This window comes from Thermobia domestica, chromosome 7 (assembly GCF_964235325.1).
Source record: "Thermobia domestica chromosome 7, izTheDome1.hap1.1, whole genome shotgun sequence".
NCBI classification, from domain to species: domain Eukaryota; kingdom Metazoa; phylum Arthropoda; class Insecta; order Zygentoma; family Lepismatidae; genus Thermobia; species Thermobia domestica.
Genome location: NC_137460.1, coordinates 33,679,261 through 33,701,603, shown reverse-complemented (window position 1 = coordinate 33,701,603; position 22,343 = coordinate 33,679,261). Strand labels below are relative to the sequence as shown.

General features: G+C 37.3%; 1 protein-coding gene across 8 annotated transcripts in view; it reads right to left on the bottom strand.

Annotated features, from left to right (window-relative positions):
* Window positions 1-22,343, bottom strand: part of raw (NDT-like domain-containing protein raw) — a 482,020-nt gene that overhangs the window by 242,876 nt on the left and 216,801 nt on the right. Inside the window, exon 1 of one of the 8 annotated variants that reach the window (XM_081764470.1) lies at window positions 6,999-7,148. The exons of the other annotated variants lie outside the window; for them this stretch is intronic. The gene's annotated coding sequence lies outside the window, so the exon portion shown is untranslated. Of the gene's footprint in view, window positions 1-6,998; window positions 7,149-22,343 lie in introns of those variants that run through there. 8 annotated transcript variants of the gene reach the window in all.

Sequence of the window (22,343 nt, the reverse complement as noted above, 5' to 3'; positions counted from 1 at the left end):
TCAGAGAAAATAATCTATTGACAATACTGAAATACATCTAACCAAAAGTGTGCTTCATCACTGAACAAAATTTTCAAATGAAGTTTCCAATTTTCAATTTTCAAAATGAAATCAACAGCAATATTTCCTTCAGTCCATTCACCAAATATACGGCGCGAACAATGATCGTATGGCTCCAATTCCTGTACCAGTTGAATTTTGTAAGCACCTAAAACAAGATCTCTACGCAAATTTCCTCTAAATTGGCTGGACACAAGTTCAATTGTTGAGCTGGACACCATCAATTGCTTGTTATGTCCGTACTGTAGAGGTCTGCACGCGCTGAAATTTTTAGCCCGGGCCCGGCACGACCCACGAATTTACAATGTGAGGCCCGACCACAGGCCGAAATATGCTTTAGCATTTAGGCCCGAACTCGTGCGATAATCAAATGAGCCAGAAATAAGCCCGAATTACAGAAACCTAATAACTCTTTTTAAAACAAAAATTAGAGGTTTAATTTTGCAGTTGTGCTTTAAAAGTTCTCCAGAAAGAACAGTCCCATAAATATCGTTGTACAGTATATTGACAAAGTTAGGCCCGAAAAGGCCCGAGAAATATAGTTGTATGTTTAAAAATTTACGGCCCGAGCCCCTGCAGACCGCATTGTACGACGTCTTACGGGATGCATATTATCGTTTAGAGTAAACGTATTGCGAAAACAGGGACGTCATTTAGGGGGGCAGGAGGGGGCAATTGCCATCCCCCCAAGGGTTTGAGGGTTTACATATATTTTAATCGATTATCTACTAATATACTAGTACAAAACATGGAAGTATTCTATCAGTGGTGCTCTTGCCCCCTCCCTCAAGTGAAGTCTGAAATAACGCCCCTGAGCGAAAACGATCCATAGTTTCTCGAAGTAATCGCTCTGATGGACGATTATGAGCACTGTAAAATGCACATAATGCCAGATGAGTTTATCGAATTGAACCATGGTTTACATGAGAACTGTCACAAAAAACAGTGCTGCCAGTTTAAACTTCCCCGCCTCTCTCTCTCTCTCTCTCTCTCTCTCTCTCTCTCTATATATATATATATATATATATATATATATATATATATATATATATATATATATATATAGATAGATAGATAGATAGATAGATAGATAGATAGATATAGATATATATATAAACACTCAATACGTATACCCCATGCATAGAAACGTCGCTTTTATATAGAAAGGTGGTTCATGAAACAGTATGTGATTCACGATTTATTTGTTCTTGCATTTTTGTTTATTTATTTATTTATTTTATTTATTTATTTATTTATTTATTTTACGTAAAATGTTGCTAAGATCCTGCTTTATATTGTCTCCTTTCCTTCTTTATGGTTTAGCGAGCCTAAGATTTCCCAGTAAGAAAGACAGAGCAACGGGTTCTAGGTGTCCTCCAAGTTTTAACTTCTAGATCCGCCACTCCCTACCTGTCTCTTTTAGCCTACAGGATGCAATTGTGGATCATAAGACTAAAGGTTTAGTTTACTTTCAATTTTGGTAAGTTCTATCGATGAAGGTATACCTATCTTATCTTTGGATTACTTCGTTTCTTTCAATGTAAGCTAATGCTGTGACTGAATTAAATCAAACTTACGAAAGAGGAGGAAAAAAGCAAGCAGGGGGAAAATGATTACAAAATGAACTTTTTGCTGAAGCAACTAGGAAATAGCTGTCAATGTTACACGTGCGTCTAATTTCAACACCAAAAAGAAAGAAAATCGAGTGCTACCTAAATTTAACACATGTTAGTTTCCTTGTCGGAAGCGGTCTTTAATGAGTCAAAAAACTACAGACAAAGTTTGTCTGCCATTGTAGAAACAAAGTTCTCTGCCATCTGTTGAAAGGAAGTCAAATCATCTAATCTCTTGTAATTGTAAGAGGTTCCACAAGAAGTTCAAACAGAATGAACTCTTTGCTTAAGTCATTTAAGAATCATCTAATCATAATTTTATTTGTTAGTTTTATTATTATTGATTAGCATTTATCACACCCTGATAGTATCTAGAGAAATGAATTTTAGAAATAATAGCCTACAACTGTATGATTAAGAGTGCCTGTACAGGGTGTCCCAAAAGTAGGTATACAGTCCCGTACTGTTCAACTCATTGCTTTTTATATCATTTCTTATTGTTATCCATCCGGTAGACTTAGTTTCTTTACGATTTGTTCTTAATGTATTTTTACTTATATCTTAGTCTCGGAGCAGCCGAAGCAAATAGACCTTTAAGCTAGAATGATGATTATACTTGATCAATGCAGGGAAAATGAAATGAAATCTTTGAGTTTTACGTCCCACGGTTATGCCGGTTAGGCTAAAGGAGACGGTGATGATGAGTAATGAATGAAATGGTGGAATGAAGAAAGTGGGAGGAAACGGGAGAACCCCGAGAAAACCCATGCACACGGTGTTTGTCCACCACAAAGTTCATTTGGCGGGGTTGGGATCGAACCCGGGACCCCAAGCACCAGAGGTGAACGCTCTATCACTGAGCCACCGCGGCCTTGATCAATGCAGGAGTGTATACCTACTTTTGGGACACCCTGTATATGGCCTGTATACACAGGATTGTCCAGCATTTTAATATATTTTCCTAATCTGTGTGAAGATTGTGCAGAACTTACATCTGCCCAGTATTTGTTTACTACAATTTTATTGAAGTATTTTGTACAATCAGTGGCGCAAATCTGTCAACATTGAGGGGGTGGGGGTAAGACCGTTGATTTTTTTTTTAAGCGTTGTTTAAAATATTTGTGAAGTTGAAAAACAATGCTGTGGAGGATCAGGGAAGCAGAGTTGTCTTCAATATTGAGAAGCGCGCAGATTTGAGCTTTATTTGGGAGGGACATGAATTTCATCTCACTTTCCTTTGTGGCAATCGGACACATATCATCACATTTCTCTCCCAAAAAACACATTTCAAACGGGATTATTGGGGGGACAGTCCCCCCAGTTCCAAGATTGGAGGGTACATGACCCCCTCATCACCCCGGGGTTCACGCCGCCGAGGGACGTCATCCCTCAAAACGTGACGGGCTAAATGGTCATAAATGGCGAAAGACCAGAAATCTCAATCCTACATATTTCTTTCCTACCTAGTGTGTATAATGATTTACATATCTTAAAAGTTGATAAATGCTCTTCATTATTTCGCATGATCACTTTATCAATTTATAATTTTATATTAAGGATCATGTAACAACAAAACAGTGTTGAAAATCTAAGACCAGGGGCGGATCCAGGGGGGCGATCGCCCCCCAGAAGAGGAAACTTTCTTATTTTATATATATAAATAAAACCCATCCCAAAGCTTGGAGCCCTTAAAAGTAGCAGTATGACAATCCACCGCCCCCCCCCCAGAATTCGGTCCTGGATCCGCCCCTGTCTAAGACTTGGGTGAACTACTGTTTCTCGACTCGTCTCGACAACGAGACTTTAGCTTCCTCGTCGCAAAATAGTTAACAAACACATCATTGACAAAGGAGACCTTGGTTCGATTTCCAATGAGAGCTCAAGTGGTTCGAATCCCATAGTAAACTGTAGGTCTATGCTTCATATAAGCTCCTAACTAGAACCATGAACAAAACCGCTTCTCGCTACATCTATTACCGTTGTAATCTATGGCGATCAACATTAGAACAGGAAGTAATTGATTTGTTACTTCCGGTTTACATTGAGAGCAAGGGGAGAAGATGGTACCTATCCTTAGAACTCTAAATCGATTTAAAAAAAAAACGCATCTCATAATTTATTATCGGTTTTACTCTATGTAGATCAAACGCACGTGTTTTTGGCGTGAAAGACCCGAGTTCAATTTCCGGTGGGAGCTCATGTGGTTTGGATTTTACATTAAGGGTCTTAACTACAGCGAAATTAAACTACCGCTAATTTGAGAGTTTTACTGTAATATTTTCAAAACAAATACAAATATCCGAAAAGCAGAAAGTAGCAAACTAGACAATACGATTTTCCATGTGATACCGTTATCACAACTCATCTATCTGCTTTCAATTTGCAACTGTAGATAGATTAAAATTTTTCTTGCGGGTTCTGGAAATAACGGCATACCGACAGCAGATAGGTGAATTGTGGTAAAGGTATCACATGCAAAATCGTATTGTCTAGTTGATTACGTTTCTGCTTTTTGAATATTAGTATTTGTTTTGAAGATATTACGGATTTTTTTTTTTTTTAAATAGCGGTAGTTTAATTTCGCTGTAGTGAAGACCCCTAAGCTGTAGGTTCACGTCTCATACGCTACGAAAATTTGTGTAGATTGTAACCGGAAGTTGTCATGAATTTCTACCACTTCCGGTTACAGTAGAGCGTTAAGGATGAAGATGAAATGTATTCTTGGGGCACTTAATCGATTGCAAAAAAACTGATTCTCGCTCTTTATTACCGTTTTTGCTCTATAGTGATAAATGTTAAGACCGGAAATGGTTTATTTCTATCACTTCCGGCACATGGATCACCTCCATCAACAAACTCTACTCCTAAGTTTTGATCCCTTACGTCTTGGCCTAAATTGATGGTGAACAATCAAGTAGTTCTTGAGACTTTTATCTTCCGGACGGACACACGGACAGACATGATAAACATATAAAGGAATTTTGGTAAAATAAATTCCTTAATGAAGGATCTACAAAAACAGGAACTCGTTTGGTAAAAGATCAGTTTATGAAGTTTAATCGCTAAATTATCACAATTGAAATTGATGTGACAAAGAGACTGGGGTGAATATACAGGGTGTCTCAAAAGTCCCCCGATATAGGGTAACTCTGTTAATTATCCTAGTTACAACAAAATGTAATAGGAGAAACCGTCTCTAAATATGATGTTTTCAATCTGACGTGAAGGAATTTTTAAAACCGGAATGAGCCATTTGGGCTATACACTCTTTATGCGCTCAATGTTAAATGAAATTACAACATTGTCATTTACCTGGACCCACAACATAAGTTAATGAAGTCACTGTCTTTTACCCTAACGTGTCGATGGCCAACCCCCATTTTAAACAATAACTTCAATTATTTATGTTGTGGGTCGAGGTAAATGGTAAAGTTGCATTTTCATTTAACGTTGAGCGCATAAAGAGTGTACAGCTAAAACGGCTCGTCCGATTAAAAAAAAAAAAATATTCACTTTAGATTGAAAACATCATATTTGGAGAAGGTTCCTCCTCTTACATCTTGTTGTAACACTGATAATAATAGAGCTACCCTATGCCAGGGGACTTTGAGACACCCTGTATATAGCCGTTGTGCGGAATCAAAATTCCACTATCTGGCAACGTCACTGATTAACTTGTAACCATTAGCATTGCTCCTCGAGTCCATCAAATAGTTACATTGATTGTTAGGTAATTAGGTAATAAGTGGTGCTAGCGTCGTCGATCGACTTTAACTGCCATCTGGAAAGAATCGATGTAACTATTTGATGGATTGGTAGATCTTTTGTGAGGTTCTTTATCTGTGGCGTTGCCACATTCGTGGGCACCATTTTTAGAACTATATATATGATCAAAGAAGAGGCTAAACCATAGTTTGCCGCTTTACGCAGTGTAAAGAAAGTAAGATTGAAGCCTATTTTATCCAGTGTATACCTGAGCGTCAAGGAGGACTAAGGCTTTAGCCTTCCCCTTGGATCCGCACCTATATATATATATATATATATGATACAAAGCATGACTAGTTCGCTTCTATTTTGTTTACAATGTTGCAAGATCATAACTACCTCTACTTCTTTTCTTTCTATGCCACTAGTTCATCAATTATCAGGTTGTCTACTGAAATTTCAAAATGAAATTTCTTGACTTTTTCGTGACCTTTTCTTAACCAAACCATAAAATTTCGTAACATTCTCAAGTGCAAATTTGAGTACGAATTAGGTCGAATTTTCATACATGCGATAGAAGCATACTTTGGTTGCGATTTGGTAGTGTCTAAAGCCGACCACAGAAATCTTTGGTGGTGAATTTTGACGTTTTATGGAACAAAATTTTCCGGTCTGCACTTATATTTGTACAGATAAAAAAAAAAAAAAAAAAAAAATCGTGACCCAAAAGCTAAAATTCGTGACTTTTTCATGACTTTCGTGACCGATAGACACCCTGTTACTCTAATTAATCTGCTTACTTCTGACAATACTGTCACTTTATTCACCCTCAATCATTAATTAGTGAAAGAATTTTATTTCAAAAATATGAAGTGAGGGAATCCCTTAAGGATTTCCAGCTTCGTTTTTTTTTTTTTTTTTTTTTTTTTTTTTTTTGAAATCGCAAGTTTAAAATATTGAAGACGAACAAGAGATAGATTTATCTTGCATTGGTAAAAGTTAACGATAAGGGTGCCCACCAGTGTTTCTTTCAAAAAAAAAAAAAAAAAAAAAAAAAAAGTTCAAGGGAGCGCACACAGTGCTCAAAGGAGCATGTATTATTTTCACATGGTAATATTCTATTTACTATTATATTATAGACGTATTATTTTGGTATTCTCCGGGGGGTCACTCTCAGAGTTTCGGAGGGGCAGTGCTCCCAAAAACATGTCTGGAAGAAACACTGGTGTCCACTGATGCAGGTGTTGCAGGGCCAGTAGCTTCATAACTAGTAAAAATCGGTATCACCACAGAATAACTTGATAAAGTTTAACATATATTCATTGACACTCGAATATTTCAGGAAAATCCAGAAAGGCGGGAAAACCAGCCGTATTTTAATTCTAATGTAGCGACCTGAATGACAGACACATAGAAAAAAATATGTCAAGATAAAACCAGTTTTATCCATGCACATTTTTTTTTCAAACATTCCTTCCTCAGATTCCTAAGCGTTCCCTACATACAGAGACAGCCTAATAAATTAAATATGTATGTATTAAAAAAACAAAGAAAAAGAAAGAAAAAGAGGCTAATAAATGAAATACGTATGTATATATTACAAGAAAAAACAGAACTTACCATGAATTACCGCGCTGTTGTGCCGAAAGTAAGTATTCACACAGTGCCGTATGTAAGACGAATTAAAAACTTGTGCAAACAAACTAGAATAACGGATGGACCGCCCATTCACTCACTCACTAGGCGAAGGTGGAACAAAACGTTTTTAACACCTCCACTGGAAACATGTTTTTGAACCTACTCTGATCTTCTCTTCGTCTCTCTCGCATGTTTGTGGGAGAGCTCAACAGATAAACAAAAAGGCCAAAATGAGAATACAAGAAAAGGACCATCGAAACGTAACAGCCAGGGTTGCCAACTACTTCAGATAAAAGAGCTTGGAATTTTAAACTCTTGCACACACACTACATCAGCTACAAACAGTAATTCGCAGATTTGCAGCCAGGGAAGGGCTAGGGGTGGGAGATGTCCACTCTAAATTATTTTTGTCCCCTTCAAAACAAAACATTGTAGAGTCTTTTAAAATTCATTTAGAACTAGATACGAAATATTTAACAACTAGATACGAAGATTATTATTATTATTATTATTATTATTATTATTATTATTATTATTATTATTATTATTATTATTATTATTATTATTATTATTATTGCGCCTTTTAGCAGGTCCTGAGACTAATGAGTTTTCTCTTTCTTTCTTCTTTATTTCAATTTTAGATTTGGGGCTAGAAATGTTTCTTCCATGTTTCTCAATTTTCAGCTTCCTCTTTTAACTCCCAATATTTTCTTCTATCTTTCAAATCATCGATCACTTGTGTTCTTCTTCTTCCTATTCATCGCTTTCCTTCTATGGTGGTATGAAGAAGACAATTTCTTCGCAACATGTGTCCAATCCAGTTAACCTTCCTATGAAGGATGCTGGGTAGAAGCGCCCTCTTCTCTCCTATCCGTTTTAAAACATCTTCGTTTGTTACTCTTTCTGTCCATTTTATCTTCTCCATCTTCCTCCAACGCTACATTTCGAAGCTCTCTAAATATTTTTTTTTCTCTAATTTCCGTAATGGCTAAGTCTCTGAGACGTACAATCCAATACTCCATATACAGGGTGGCTCAAAAGTAGGTATACAGTCCCGTACCGACCAGCTCACTGTATTTTATTATCAAACAGGTAGACTTAGTATATATATTTGTTCTTAACATCTTTTTACTTATAACTTAAGCTCGGAACAGTCGAAACAAATAAATCCATAAACTAGAATGTTATACTTGATCAATGCAGGGGTGTATACCTACTTTTGGGCCACCCTGTATATCGAGCACCTTCTTCCTTAGTTCAATATTAAGCCTGCTAGCTAGGAGTAACCAAATTAAATTCAAATTACCGGACTTCACTAATTTCTGCGCAAAATGACAATGCTTCTTGTTTATAGCTGCTAGATTTTCAGATTACAAAACTGAAACACTCTATGAAAATTTACACTTGAAAAAAAAAATGGCCCTTCGTATAAATTTACAGTATAGTAATACAACACCGACAAAGTTTGGGAGCTGATTCCTGACACCAAGATAAGACAAAAAGTATAGACCAACCTGGGTGCAAAAATGCTTTTCTTCGGAGTTACAGGCTTGCGAAAACATGAAAAAATGAACTTTAAAGGTCTATAGTTCCAAAACTATTGGACCTAGTGTAGTCGGGCCAAGACTTCACTTAGGAACTAATATGTGCTCTATCCAAAAATACATGTTTCAGAATCCTGCGGTATTCACGTAACAATTTTTATAGGGGGAGTTTGGCTATAGGCATATAATTTGAAGTGCTCACCAACTATCTCTATAAAAATTGTTTCGGAAGTATTGTAGGGTTGCGAAACATGAATATTTGGATAGTTCACATATTATAGTACAGAAGGTATAACGTAGTTGGCTTCCCGCGAAAAGTTGTAGTGACGTTTATGGGGAGTGGCCAGCTTGGTTACTAGTGGCTCGCTGAGCGCAGTAGACGGTTGGTGGTGATTGGCTACTCTTTTACCACACCCTCAGTGACGAGCAGGTCCAAGCGCGGGAAGCTAACGACGTTATACCTTCTGGACTATAGTTCCTAAATGAAGTCTTGACCCAACTATGGTAGGTTCCATAGTTTTGGAGCTATGGACCTTCAAATTTCTTTCTTTTTTTTTCACGTTTTCGACGCCCTATAACTCCGAAAGGAAGCATTTGTGGACCCAGGTTGGTCTACACTTTTTGTCTTATCTTGGTTTCAGGAAACAGCTCCCAAACTTTATCGGTGTTGCTTTGAAATACCTTGTATAAAGAACACATAAGTATGTGAACTGCTCAAATGTAAATATTTTTGCTGTTTAGAACGCCATCATTATGATTATAGATATCGTGCCATCATTGGGTGGTCATTCCAAAATGGGAAATAAGCTTCCATATACCATGACAGTGGAGGGAGTCACGACTTTTGTGTGGGTCTCAGACAAACCTAACGACCCGGAAGCAGTAGGAAATATCGGCTCTATAGGATTTACAGCATAATTTTATGGTCGATTAATGACTCACTACTCGAGCTTGAGTATTTACATGCATGACGTTTCTTGATCAAGGAACTATGTCATAACTAGTCTAGATACAGTTTCATGTAAATTGGCTTGCCCATACTTAAAAGAGAATCTTTGCAAATTCTACACGAAAAGTTTTACGGGCTCGCTGCATTAAATTTTGACAAGCCCTCGTAAAAATAGGTAGCTTTTGTTTTCTGTAATTTTCAGCGTTGGTACTTAGATAAATCTTGTAGTTATTTTTTAGTGCAGGATTTGACGCACCCACACACACACAGGGAGACACATACGCATATAAGTAGGGGGAAAAAACATCGAGAGAAAAGACAGACCCATGTCTGTTAGAATCACTTGTGTATTAGTAACCTGAAACATACGCTTCATGTTTATGCTGATGTTTCGTCATCTTTCTGGGTCACCGAGTGCGATTGGTTCCGGGTCACAGGACATGAAGGGCGTGACCCGTTTCGTCACTGAATGGTCGGTAGGAATTATCTATGTTTAATACTGTAATCCTTATTATAACCTGTCCAGTTGTAATCTCTCCTTCTTTTTCCTTCCACCGTACTATCTGTCACACCTCTTTGATTACATATTGTTCCTAATGATCCATAAGGCTCGCGCGAGCTCCATCTTGCTTTATTTACCACATTTGACTCGCGGTGTCTAAGGGCTTCGACTCACTCTTGTCAAAATGCTTCGCATTTGTTCTTTAATCATACTTTTGTATCTCATTGAGGATCGCGCTCCCTTGACCTTGGGGTCTAGCTTGGATCAGGCTTGCTCGTGTACATTTCTTAAGCTCGAGGCCAATTGAAGCCAATAGATAAGCTCGCAAGTTTGGGCATCTTTGGGACACAATTGACGCGTGTGGACTCGGCAAATGAAACGAATGCTGTGGCGCTACGTAGCTGTGTAGTAAAAGGATGGGCTAAGCGAACGCACTACAGGCGAGCAAGTGAGTACATAAGAGGCACATTTTTAGTGAGAACAAATACGTGGCAACACCGCAACCCTCTGATTTGCGTAAATCATTTTTAAAGGGAACTTGGGGTAATGCCTTCAAACGCCATAAAACCTGTCCCTTAACATAGTCCGCCTTATGCAGAGTCATTTTGACGTATGATTAGCGTCATACTAAAGACCTGACTACTGCAGGGAACATATGTTAGTCGAACTCTTTAGTATAGCACTAATCACGCTTCAGAAGGTCCATTATCTTTTGTCCTCATCTTTTCTTTCTTCTTCACTCGCAGCACTTCCTTATTGTTTTTCTGGTCGAATAAGCTAATTTGCTCTGTAATTTTCTGTTCTGTTCATTTTTTTTTTTGTGTGTGTGTGTGTGTGTGTGTGTGTATGTGTCAGATAGAACCGTTTGATCCAACCTTCAGACCACAAGCCGCAAGCGGCTTTCCACATCTCTCCCTCTCTATCTTTGTTTCTTGCTTATATACGATACACCAATTCTATTAAGTCATACCTGTGCACAGGATATTTGTAATAGACGCAATGTTCAGAATCATTGTGGGCAGTTTGTAATTTCACTAAACAAACAAACAAACAACAAAGCACTTTTTAGTTAGCCAATATTTAAATGAAACATTGAAATAGTTCAGAAAGAAACGACAGAAGCATACTTGGATACGATTAAATTTCATGTATCGTAACTTGGCTTTCTTTTCTTTATTATTTCTGTTTCAAGAGAGAGAGAGAGAGAGAGAGAGAAATAATAACAACAACAATATTATAACAGGTTATATTGTTAGAGAAATGCTCACCACATACAACTTACCTAGGTACAATCGTTGGCTTAGACCTTTCGAGCCTTCATGTCAGGTAATTTGGTTTACATTTTTCTGCTACTACTACTACTACTGCTACTTCTACTATTACTACTACTATTACTTTTACTATTATTACTTGTACCACTTATCTCTGGTGTAGGGGATCCTTGGTTCGATCCCAGATCGCGCCGAGCTTTGTGGTGGACAAATACTGTGTGCGTGGGTTTTTCGAGGCACTCCCATTTCCTCCCACTTTTTTCATTGTACCATTTCATTCATTTCTCATCATCACTGTCTCCTTTAGCCTAGCAGGCATTACCGTGAGACGTAAAACTTACGGATTCCATTTTTCATTTTTACTTGTACTATTACTACTACTACTACTACTTCTGCTGCTGTTGCTGCTATTATTACTACTACCACTACTACTTTTACTACTTCTGCTAATAATAATAATAATAATAATAATAATAATAATAATAATAATAATAATAAACCCGTTTTCCACCCTGGCCCAGTGGCTAACGTGCGTGTCTGTGGTGCACGGGGTCCAGGGTTCGATTCCCGCGTAAGTTGAAGAGGAAGACAAACTTCAGAAGAAACTATATTGTAAGATACGAGTTAAAGAGTATGGCAGCAAAGAGTAGGATTGGTGAAGGAGGCTACAGTTGATGTACGGTGTCAAAACAGAAAATTTATATCTGAAGACGAAAAGGTTTAAGTCAGGGATGCAAATAACCACTCGCCCGGGCGAGTGGTTCATCGATGCGGGCAAGGGTTTATTATCACTATTATTTATTTCAAACTGTAAAGACTGGGATGTTGGCTAGTAGCTTTTTTCTTGGGCTAGGTTTTTTTTTTTTTTTTTTTTTTTTTTTTTTTTTTTTTTACATTCCTAGTTTAACTGAATACCATGGAGCATGGAAGCTTCTGAGTTGGGCAAGTCACTTGCCAAGAATGCAGATTACTAATGATGATGATGATTATGATTAAGTTGTAGGTTCATATCTCGTAGCCTCGGTGTTGAAAAGCGATGCTAAACTCCAACCAACCAATACTGTAAATTAAAAAAAAAAAAAAAAAACTGGAAAAGGCAGTAAAAGAGAATCATCCCATATACAGGTAAGTAACCTCCGTTAAAATCATCTTACGTGTATGGCTATACAAGGATGCGTTTTCGATGCGTTACGCCCCACAGTGAATGCAACGTAGGTGGCTACTCGATAATTTTACTTTCGATAGAGTTATAAATCATACTGTGAGCCAGTCAGGGTTTCCAAATCATACTGCCACATCCTTATTCTCATTCATGCGAATCACGACAAATAACCCTATTGTGTTACATAGATTTTTCTGTGATTAGCTAATTTTTCGGAATTTCCTTGTATTTTTGTAAATTTTCTTTTGTTATATACACACACATACTTTATAATAGCAGAGTTCCAATACTCTGCACAAAGCATCTTCCAAGCAGCTGTTTCTTGTTAAAATCCCCTTTCCTGGCAACACGTCTTTCCTTCCCCCCTTTTCCTTTAAACATCTTTTACTAATTCCGAAACAGCAGGCGGTCTACTTTGTTCCGAAACGCACCAAATACGCTCCATCCGACGTATTTTGAGCGTTTTCATTGCTTTCGGGTTTGCAGCTTATTGTGATTAGCAATTCGCATATAAATACATCGTCAGCGTATTCCAAGCGTATGCATGAGCCGGTATTCCGAACGCATCAAGTAGCTGTGCACTAAATGTCCATTCACAAACTCAACCAATGTAATCGTTCTCTCTCTCTATTTCATCCAAAAGACATAATTCAAAAATTCTCATTCGTCCAAGAGTTATCGTGTAGAACAGGGATTCTCAACCTGGGGATTGCGACACTTAGGGCGGTCGCGAAGTTAAACGGAAGTGATAAATATCATTAGAATCTAATACTGGAAAATATTTTTAAATAATATTTTAAATTTTGTTCTGATAGACATATTTTTATTTGTATACATACTGTTAAGAACAACAAAAAACAGATCTAGTAAAAATTTTCAACATGTGCAGAGTTACTTAAAAATCAATTTAAATGAAAGAGGTACGATATGGAACTAATGAGAACTGAATATTGAAATACCAGAAAAATACAAATGCAACAAAACATGCATACTCAAACACAATTAAAATTAAAAGCTAATGAGATCAGGCCCGTATCCAGGGGCGGTCTAGGGGGGGCCTAAATTTTTGCTGGCCCCCCCTCTAAATTTTTCACGGTAGGCTTGCAAATGAACTATAATATGGTGATGAACTATAATATTGTTGGATCGGGCCCCCCCTCTAAATTTTTGGGCTGGCTACCGGCCTGAATGAGATACCTGAGCATGGTGTGATTTCACTAATGCGGCAATGTCCAGTCCAATGTTCGTGACGCACATTACCAAGCCATTTAGGCTCAATGACTTTTTTGAAACAACTATCCAAGTCTTTTTGAACCAAAATTATATATCACTTTATTTCTTTTATCATATGACACAAAATTAAAGTAGTTATGAAGTTTTAAAATTTTCAAACATCCTCCATTTTGTTTGAAACAGTATGACAAATCGGATTCGATATTTGTAATAGGAATGAACAGACCACATTTAGTTTTAATGCGTTCGCTCTTAGGGAAGTTACTGAATGTATCCATTATATATAAGAAATGAGAAATAGATGTATATCGTGAGATCTCCGCAATATATATATTAAAAATCCCACACAAGTTTATAAACCAGAAATTATAAAGAGATCGCTGGTAAGAGGATGTGATAAAAAAAATAAATAATAATAATAATAATAATAATAATAATGTCGTGATAGGAATCAGGTTAAGAACCACTGACATAGATAGTATTTAAATCGTCAAAATAGATTTTATTTTTCAGTTTCTGAATAAGTGCTTGAAGCATTATACGAAATTTCAGGCATGCAGGTAATAACAGTTAATATTAAATACAACAGGAAAAAGAAAATAAAATAATCTTAGTATTCCGATGGTAAAATACGAGGCACACTCAAAAAATGAATTCCAATGGATTGTAAAATGGAAGACCAACATAACAATATATATATATATATATATATATATATATATATATATATATATATTACTATGGTGTTAGTGATACATAACATCATCTTTAACATATGTATTATCATTGTTGAGACATTTATTGTAACGCGGCACCAACTGTCGTATGCCTATGTAAAAGAATTCTACCGCCAAAGACTGGAACCATGATGTTAAAACAGTCTACAACCGAGCTGAGCTGTCAAAACGTTCCAGCAAGAAGTTGCTTCAGATGAAGCAACAGGTGGACGCTATTGGGCGCATTGTCGGGGCTGTAAGGGGGATCGTCAAAGATATCCAAATTACCTATGGTCAGCCACTACGGTGTTCTTTGTATATATCGATGCATCCTGCTGTGAATTGTCTACATCATCTTCGGACCATACCTTCACTCATGATATCCATTCCATACACTTCACACAACAGGGAGGTAGGTCTCTGACGAATACAGCATCTTAGTATGGAGGAAATGATTACCACGCGTACCTTGCACTTGGCGAGAGACTATGCATGCAGCCACAGAGACTATGTGTGTCACAGAGTTCATACAACTGCACTTGCGCCAAATTACGTGTTTCTTTTTCAGTCTGTCACAAGCGGGTCTCGCTCTAAGCACTCGTCAGATCTTGAAGCACTCCACAATTTATTTTTTGGATGCATCTCGTATGCAAGATCTTCTAAAACTTGTCACATCCTTCATTTTAATTGCTTGTTTATTTGGAGTTTAATGCGAATTCCGAATACGCATACCTCCGCCGCTGGGAGGAAACAGAAGAACCCCAGGAAAACCCAAGCACCCGTGTTTGTTCACCAAAAACCCACTTGGCCGGGACTGCAATCGAATCAGGAATCCGACTCGCCAGAAGTGAGCGCTCTGCCACTGAGGCGGGACAACCTAACTACAGATTCTTACATTATAGGAAATGTTGCTTTACGCACTTTCACAAATTATTACACGAAAGATTTAACGCTAAATGCACTGAGCTTGCAACAATGCATGACAGTGAATGAGTTGTGTTTGCCGCCTTCTTACCGTGACGTATTTGCTTACGTCATATGTTGCGACTCCAGTGTTCCTTAAAAGGGAGGCCACTAAAATGTAGGAAGCACCCACGTGCAAACCACGCCCACATGTACCGCCTATATTCAGGTGGGACACAAGACAATACACATACTTTTGAAAATATGCACACTTATACTCAAACACACTATAAAGCATGTATCTCCCAGCTGTTAATTACCTAATTACCATGGTAAAGAAGCTGTTGATAGTTTTGACACCGACCGCCTTGTTTCCAGTACCTGGACATGTCTGTGAGTTAATAGCTGCTTGAAGCATCGTTAACAAATGGAATTTTTCTCTTTAATCTTGCTGTGCAATAAATCAAGAAGCAGAACTACACACTCCAGTTTCAAGTTACTACTATAGTTAGGGAGACTGAAAAAAAAATTAAAAAATTCTCCACTACACTACACTTCAGTTACTTAAAAATTCTTCACTACACTTCTGTTGATTTATTAACGAACTTTCAGATACAGATCGCGAGACCAATTAACACCAGTGGCGGATTCACGTGGAGAGGGGGGCGAATGGAGCTACGGATAAAGCGGAGCGTTATCATAACAAAATTATCGAATACCGGATATACTTACAGAAAATGCTTGACTTCTTATTTTAAAAAGTCGGACATAGGCTATATGTTGCTTACCTCGTAACTGAGTTGACAATGTTGAAACTGTGCTGGTTACAAGAAAAGAATGATACAGTCCTGACTTTTAAAAGGAAGAAAAGGTTATGTATTTGCAAAAAGCAGCTAAGAACACAGAATTTTAACTAACGGAGAGGGATGTTCAATTCTCAAGTTCATATCGTTTCAGGATTTCCATATACATACAGAGTGTCTCACGAAACGTCATACCATTTGTTTTGTTTATGACGCATATAATATTACAGATAGAATGTTGAAAACTCGTATTCGTATATTTTGCTTTATAGAAAATCCGGTAGATGTCACGAAAAGTTAGTATCGAATATTTACTTGGCGCCAAACAGCAGTTTTCAAGATGGCGCAAAAGAGCAGATTGAGTGTTGAATAGAAGCTGAAAGTTTTTTTTTTTTTTTTTTTGAAACGAGGAGTTTTGTAGCGTCCCAAAGACATTTTCGTGAACACTTTCGTACAAAATGGGCTCCATGTAAACCGACTACTCAGAGATTGTATCGTCAATTTGAAACAACTGTCTCTGTGGTGAAGAAGAATTGACAGCGAAAACCAAGTGTCCAGACCGCTGAAAACATTGATGCAGTTCGCGTTGCTTTCAGACGAAGTGCTAGCAAATCAACGAGGAAGGCTGCTGAGTTAGGAATATCTCTCGGTCCATACAAAGGCTTCTGCGTCCTGATCTTCACATGTTCTCTTACAAGACAACAGTTGTCCATAAATTAACAGCAGAGGACAAGCAACGAAGACATCAGTTTGCCTCATGATTAGTGCACGAGGATCACGTTCTTCACAATACGCGATTCACTGAGGAGACGTACTTTCATTTAAATGGCGTAGTGAAAAAGCAAAATGTTCGTTTCTGGGCAAGTGAACATCCTCACATTGTGCGCAAAAGGAAAAATTATAAAGAAAAGGTCAGTGTATGGGCAGTAATTTCATCCCATGGAATCATAGAACTATTTTTATTTGATGAGACTGTATACAAAGATCGATTTAAGGACATGTTGGAAATTGTTGTTCTTGATTACCTGTATGACATGTTTGATGAGCGGGTAATGTCACATCGGTTTCCTGAGCATCACCAAGGTGGGAGACAGTGGCCCCCGCATAGCCCTAACATCAATCCATGTGAATTCTTCTTGTAGGGCTACTTGAAAGATAATGCCTTTGCAAGAAAGCCTGCAAGTACAGCTCAACTCAAGGCTCTCATCATGCAGTTGTGCCGTCTAATTTCGGAACACTTGTGCAGGAAGGTTGTGACAAATGTAAAGGTTCGCTTGCAAGAGGTTGTGAAACAAAATGGTGACCACATTGTACACATACTACATTTAACTAAATTTCCATGCTCATACAATTAATTCTGCGCTAATTTTTAAGATTTTGATGATACATACATGTATAATGAACAAAACAAATAGTATGACATTTCCCTGCCACCCTGTATCTCAACATGGAAAAAGTTTATTTTCGCATTCTTGGTGAAGGGGCGAACACTTCCTTTTTTTTTTTTTTTTTTTTTTTTGTAGATTCTTTCACAAGCTATGTATTTGAAATTATATTTTACTACACTGATCCTCTGAACTCAGAACTTCTCAACCCGGAGTGTCACGATTTTAGACATTTAATTATTAGGTAAAATCCATTTTGAGACAGAATGTACATAGTAATAATAATAATAATAATAATAATAATAATAATAATAATAATAATAATAATAATAATAATAATAATAATAATAATAATAAAAGCAGGCAATTGTGTCACGATGCCGTGAGCTTTCAGTAAAGTGTGCCGTCAGTTTAAAATGGTTGGGAACTACTGCCTTCACTGACTGTATTAATACGTTATTTCCTTCATTTGTCCACTGAATGTTTATTAGAGAAAACACTTGCTATAAATTGCTGCATTTACTGCTTGGAATTGCAAAATAACCTTCACATGTTTGAATGCTATTGTTACTTCTGAAATATTTATACCACTGCTCGTCAAGAGTTAAATTTTGATCTACACCAAAAATGCACACCAGGTCAGGGAGGCTCGTAGCTAGGACATTAAAACACGAGGGGGGGGGGAAGGAGAGACCAATTTTGTTTAGGGGTATCTGACGACTTCACTTTACATTCATACATATATATTAGCAAACAACTGAAAGTTTCAAGGGGCTGAACCCCTTGCTTCCTAACTACGGCTCTGGATTAGGACCACAAACACGAGAGGATCCCGGGAAAGGGCAGTTGGGGCGACCATCTATACCTACCAAAGACTACCCTTTTGTAACCTATATATATAAATTACTTATTACTTCATTTTGATTTGATGTAACATTCCGTATTTTAAGTATACATTAATCGTCCAGGACAGCGTTTCTCAACCGCTGTCACGACACATTGGTGTGTCGCGACATTTTTTTTTTTAAATGTCTTCTAATATCTCACTAGCTTTCAGTTTGATGTCTTCTTATATTTCTGATAGTAATATTTCTTTATCATATTCCTGCGCAAGAGTCATATCCATGGGCGGAGTTAGGAATTGTCTGCGGGGGGGCAGACCTTTTGTCTGTTGGGGGACGCGGTAAACATAAATGAGAATTGAAGGATCTTATAAGTGGCATTTTCACATTTTGTCAAAAAGTTGGGGGCAATGCCCCCCTATAATTCCACTCATGGTCACAACTTTCTTCTATGTTAATATGCTTCTATTCAAGAGTCTTATACACATGGGAGACGGACGGTTTTGAACTGCGTAGTACTGAGAGTGCGGTGGTGGGGATAATTCTGCTCTACACAAGACGCCATTTCATTTACTCAGTCACTATGGAGCAGTGGGACTTGCAACGTCGATTGTTTGTCTATATAACAGTTTCGTGAGAAGTGGTGAGTCTATTACAGCTACGCAGTGATTGTTTCGTGCGCGGTTTAATGTCAGTTGACACAATCCTCAGATGGGTGAAAAACTTCAGAGCGACTGGAAACAATACTGGATAAGAAGCACCCTGGCTCGAGACGCAGTGTAACGAGACCAGAAAATGTTGAAAGGGTAAAGGAAGCGGTAGTCAGAAGCCCAGGACGGTCAGCAGACGTCATGCTAGTGAGCTACGAATCAATCGTGAATAGGTTATACGAATTTTGCATAAAAAATTAAAATTCCATCCCTACAAAATGCTCATTGTCCAACAACTTAAGGCAACTGATTTTGCTGTTCGCGAAGACTGCTTACAAAATGCAAGTGATTTTGGGATCGAATGAAAATGCAATTTTACTGATGAGCGATGAAGCTCATTTTCATTTAAACGGGACCGTGAATAACCAAAGCCTACGTTACTGGGCTCCAGAGCATTCACACCTTATCCACCAGCATCCACACTTTATGCAATCATTCAAGAAATTGCTGCCATCCCTGCAGAGATGTTAGTCCGTGTGATGGAGGATTTTGAGAAGAGACTTGAGTCCTGCATTCGAAATGATGGACATAACCTTGACGATATTATTTTTCACAAATAACTGAAATAGCAGGTAATGAGCTTTGTTAACTAAAATGGCAAATAATGAGCTTTGATTTTGTGTAAATAAACATGCATTAATTTTCAAATTGGCTGAGTATTATTTCATTAAAAACCGTCCATTTCCCGTGTGTCACCCTGTATAATTTGCTTGTGAGAATTATATCACATAATCGTTCCATATGTATTTTTTTAATGTAGTGTATGTATTTTTATGTGTTTGCTTTTTTGCATCTAGAAAGAAAATCAAATGCTGGGAGTCGCGAAAGTTTGAAACGTACTTTGGTGCCTCCCAAAGGAGAGAGAGAGAGAGAAAGAAAGTTGAGAAACGCTGGTCTGCGAGGTGATCCGTCCCCGTCCAAATGACCCTTCTAGATGCACAAGTGACCACAAATGAATCCACATGACGCAAACTGATTAAGAAATTCTATTAATTGATAGAAACATAACATTGAAAAATTAATTTTTCAATATTCTTACGGTTAGAGCCATCTTTAGAAGATCTAAACCTACACACGAGTTCAATAAGTTCTAGAACTAGGGAGCAGGGCCGCAACTAGGGGGGGTCAGAGGGGGCACGTGCCCCGGGCGCGTGGTTGGAGGGGGCGCCAGAAAGAAGATAGTATATCAATTGTTTTAAAAATCGCACCCTTTCCCTTGAGGAACTTATTCTAGAGGTTAAAAGAAATCAAAAGCTTACTTGGCCTTTTCCATGGAACCTCTTTTAGAGAGAGAGAGAGAGAGAGAGTCTCATCTAAATAGGTGTAATGTCATATATTACAAACCTAATATTGCATGCATTTGTTCCCTTGGGCGACCACAGAGAATCCGCCCCCTTTTCCTTTTCCTACCACAAGAGGCTGTTTGTCTGTATAATTCCATTAAGTTGAGTTGATTTTGAGTTTAACGTCCCTTTCAGCAGCAAGGCTATATGAGACGTGAACCTACTGATTAACGTGGAATCCGAACCACCTGAGCTCCCACCAGGAATCGAACCCGGGTCTCCCACGCCAAAGGCGCGTACGCTAACCGCTTAGCCACGAAGAAGCTCTATAATTCCATTGAGAACAGCTCTGAAGTTTAAAACGCTGTTATCAATAGGGGCGGGGCCAAAAAGTTACCGATTTTTGTTGCTTGCTGGTGGTTGAAGAGTTTAGCTCAGACGCGCCCCCTCTAATGTTACGCAATTGCTGCAATGTTTTTAAACTAGAGGGCAGTTTTGTGGCGGAAAAGATAAGTTACACGCCTCGGTGTATTTAATTGTTTCTTGTACGCCTACCAAGGGATTTTGCGAGTGAAGGCTGTATGAAGTTTTATCTATTAGTTTTGCTTGAGAGCTTTTCGAGGCATTTTGAATTGTTATCTATCAGTCCAACTTATGCTTTATTATGCTTTATTGTTAATTTCAATCGTTGTTTTACATTAATCGTGTATAATGTATAATATTTACTATACATTAAATAAACTAAATATCTTGATCTATTTATTAATATTTTATGAAGCAATTTCTTTCATATTTAATGAACTTTCTAGTTAATGCACTGTAAAGAGATATGCTTTGCTCGAATCAGTTTTATCTATCGCTTGTGTGCACCTTAGAGGTGCATATATACAGAAAGAGAAAGTATACAGAAAGGTGCACAAAAAGTACAGAAAGTGCTCAAGTTCAAGAGGTACACATAACAATATAGTGAGGAGTTCTTGTGTGCTTCATTGTTGATGGAAAGTTTTCTTCTTTTCTCCACATCAAAGGATTACACCGAAAAATTTACAGAAATAAAAATAAGCTTTTCATTGTTGCATTGTTATGTTCTCAATGATTTTGCATTGTAAATATATTTTTAAAAATATTAATATAGTATATGTTAAACTTGCAGTTAAATAGAATTTCCAAGAATTATGCTATATATTTTAAATTATGCTTTATTTTCTAAAATTATGCTTTATTATTCTTTAAAATTAGTTTCTTCTGGACCCTTAGACAACCACACCCATGTTCAAGGTACCAACCATATGTCTAAATTGCTATTATGCTTTTTATGCTTTTGGGTTGCTCTATTTATAATATAACAGATATTTTCAAGTTTATTTTCTATTGTTTTTATATTTTTAAATGAAAGCTTATGTACAAAATTATTTTTGGGTTTATTAGAACTAAATGTTATTTCAATTATAACTTTATGATGTACTAGATATTTTCTAGTTTATTTTGTATTAGTTTCTTATTTTAATATGAAAGCGTATGTTCATAATTATTCTTCGGGTTATTAAAACTAAATGTGTTATTTCAGTTAATAACTGTATAATGTGGCAGATATTTTCTAGTTCATTTTGTTTTGATTTCTTCATACAACATTAAAACAAAATGTATGTACAAAATTATTCTTAAAACTTGTGAGCACATAACGAATGTAATATATTTTTGTGGTTAAAGTAAGTTTGATTAAAGTACTTAAAAATCGATATAACTGGTTTCATTAAGAATGTTATTTACAGTTGCAATCCATAAGTAAGTGATACTTTTCGACTAAACCTGGGGGGGGGGGGCGAATTGTGTGTTTGCCCCGGGTGACAGAAACCCTAGTTGCGGGCCTGCTAGGGAGAAAGAAAGAGAGAGAAAGTAAACTAGAATTAGTAAAGCGCTGGACAACTCATATTTTTAAACAATTGATGCCAACTCACAAATTCTAGACACAACAGCCATTTGGAAGTGCATTTAAAACGAAATTTACAATGTGCAACATTTTG